Genomic DNA, 3179 nt, shown 5'->3' on the forward strand with positions numbered 1-3179 from the left:
GTTGTCGTGAAGCCTGTGATTCTCAACTGGGACTGAGGATGGGCTATAGGAGTTGAGATATAGACTGGAAGGAAATGTGTATCATAAGAAGGCAAAAAATACCAGGAGCTTTGCAAATTGTATTAACACACTCCTTTTCTATTGCTCTTGTATGAAGCTATTGTCAATTGGAATGGTTTGCATCCCCCTGGTACACTGAGGTAGAAAAAGTAACTGTGGTTGTGCCTGTAATCCCAACACTTTGGAAGGTTGAAGTGGGAAATCTGCTTGAGCCCAGGAGTTCGAGACCAGCCTGGCCAACATGGTGAAATCCTGTGTCTACAAAAAATACAAAAATTTGCCAGGTGTGATGGTGCACGCCTGTAGTCCCAGCTACTCAGGAGGCTGAGGTGGGAGGATCACTGAAGCCTGGAAGGTGAAGGTTGCAGTGAGCCAAGATCATGCCACTGCACTCCAATCTGGATAACAGAGGGAGGCCTTGTCCCCCTGCAAAATAAAATAATAATTGTGAGCCACTGGTTTAGGGTTATGTGGTTCTATTTTGCATCCTATTTTTATACATTTATACTATCCTTGAATACACGCTTGCATACTCTTTGTCCATTGTTACGTGGCAAGCTAATAACTAGCCATTGTAGAAGGTGGCTTTAACTCACATACATACATCAAATCTAGTGAAAGCTGTTGAATGGAAGTCTATCATCTACATAGCTAATAGTATTAAACACTTTTACATGTGTTATGTAAAACATGCCATCCCTTGTAATCCATGTAAATACACATGACATATGCATTGCTACCTCTTTTTTCTCAGAGAAGGAAATTGAGGCATAGCGAGGGTAAGTAACATTCCTCAAGACCACAAAGCAAGTGAAGAAACAGCTGGTATTTGAACCCAGGCCTTTCTGACTCCAGTACACATGTTCTCCCTCATACGTTGCTGCTTGTAAGTGAGAGATCAACACTGCAGAGGAAACAATTTCCTTTTCTGCCCCTCTGGTAAGGGCAGAGGCAGATTGACCATGAAGCTAATGAAGCTTCAGCCTCAGGGCTCCTTACTTGCATGGGCGCCTCCATAGTCCTGTACCGAATTTTTTTTTTTTTTTTTTTTTTTGAGACGGAGTCTCGCTCTGTCGCCCAGGCTGGAGTGCAGTGGCGCAATCTCGGCTCACTGCAAGCTCCGCCTCCCGGGTTCACACCATTCTCCTGCCTCAGCCTCCCGAGTAGCTGGGACTACAGGCGCCCACAACCGCGCCCGGCTAATTTTTTGTATTTTTAGTAGAGACGGGGTTTCACCGTGGTCTCGATCTCCTGACCTTGTGATCCACCCGCCTCGGCCTCCCAAAGTGCTGGGATTACAGGCGTGAGCCACCGCGCCCGGCCTCCTAATTTTTTTAAATGTATTTTTTATTTCAATGACTTTTGGAGTATAAGTGGTTTTTGGTTACGTGAATGAATTATATAGTGGTGAATTATAAGACTTTAATGGACCCATCACCTGAGTAGTGTATGTTACACTCAATATGTAGTTTTTCATCCCACACCCCTCCCCTTTTTATTTTATTTTATTTATTTATTTATTTTGAGATGGAGTCTCACTCTGTTGCCCAGGCTAGAGTGCAGTGGCACAATCTTGGCTCACTGCAACCTCCGTCTCCCGGGTTCAAGCAATTCTCCTGCTTCAGCCTCCATAATCCCAGTAGCTGGGATTACAGGCATGCACCACCATGCCCAACTAATTTTTGTATTTTTAGTAGAGATGGGGTTTTGCCATGTTGGCCAGGCTGGTCTGGAACTCCTGACCTCAAATGATCTGCCCACCTTGGCCTCCCAAAGTGCTGGGATTACATGCTTGCTAGAGGTCACACAACCAGTGCTAGTGTCTTATCTTCTGATTGTCACCGCCCCCTTTGTATTTTCCTTGAGGTCTGTAAAATATTCAGAAGCAGGTGATGGAGACTGTACCAGGAATTTACTGGACCTGATGGGAATTTGCATAGCCTTGGAGAGATGCTTCTCATCTGGGGATCAGCCAGTGTCCGCGGTGCTAAATTTCTACCGATGACTGCCATGTCACTGAGCAACACGGTGGGACCTGGAAGGGATTCTGTCAGTCCCCTGGGCTCCTTGCTGACCCATGCTCCCTGTCTGGCAGACACAAGCAATTTGGTCTTTTATTGACAACAAGTTATGAAAGGTCAGTGTTTTCTGGAGGGCCTGGGGGATATTTTTCATAGGCCTGTAACGTGACTAGGAGTAAGGATTGCTTGATGCCATGCCCCATGCGCACCCAGGAGGGAATGTGCCCAGCAGGAGAGCAGGCCTATTAATGGAGAGTTGAAGTCTCATAAGGACCAACTCTGGGTAAGGAACTGTGCTGGGCCCTGAAGGGGACACAAGTGAGAGAAGATTCTGGCCCCTCTAACTTATCCACTCTCTGCTGAAAGGAAGCACGTTCCATTTTGGAATTGTTAGGAGGTTCTTTGATTTAATGTATATCCCCATCTGCCTCCAAAAAGGCTTTTTTCATCAAGTATTTACTTGAAATTTTACCTTTTGCCTGTGAGCTGGCTTTCTAAATGTCCATTGAATCGCCAATGCATAAGAAGATGATGACTAAAAGAACATGGTTTAGGCAATCAGCATCAGGTTTCAAAAGCTTGCTTTGGGCCGGGCGCAGTGGCTCACACCTGTAATCCCAGCAGTTTGGGAGGCCAAGGCAGGCGAATCACCTGAGGTCAGGGGTTCAAGACCAGCCTGGCCAACATGGTGAAACCACGTCTCTACTAAAAATACAAAAAATTAGCCAGGCATGGTGGTGCATGCTTGTAATCTCAGCTACTTGGGAGGCTGAGGCATGAGAATCGCTAGAACCTGGGAGGTGGAGGTTGCAGTAAGATGAGATTGCGCCGCTGCAGTCACTGAAGCCTGGGCAACAAGAGCAAAACTCTGTCTCAAAAAAAAAAAAAAAAAAGTTTGCTTTGGGCCAGAGAGAGGACAAATGCAAAGTAGTCATTTACTAAGCTTTTTTTTTGTTTTTGTTGTTTTTTATTTTTATTATACTTTTTTTTAATATATTCAGAAACTTTATTTTTTTTCTTTTTAATTATACTTAAATGTGGCACATATACACCATGGAATACTATGTAGCCATAAAAAAGGATGAGTTTGTGTCCTTT

This window comes from Macaca fascicularis, chromosome 9, assembly GCF_037993035.2.
Source record: "Macaca fascicularis isolate 582-1 chromosome 9, T2T-MFA8v1.1".
Taxonomy (NCBI): Eukaryota; Metazoa; Chordata; class Mammalia; order Primates; family Cercopithecidae; genus Macaca; species Macaca fascicularis.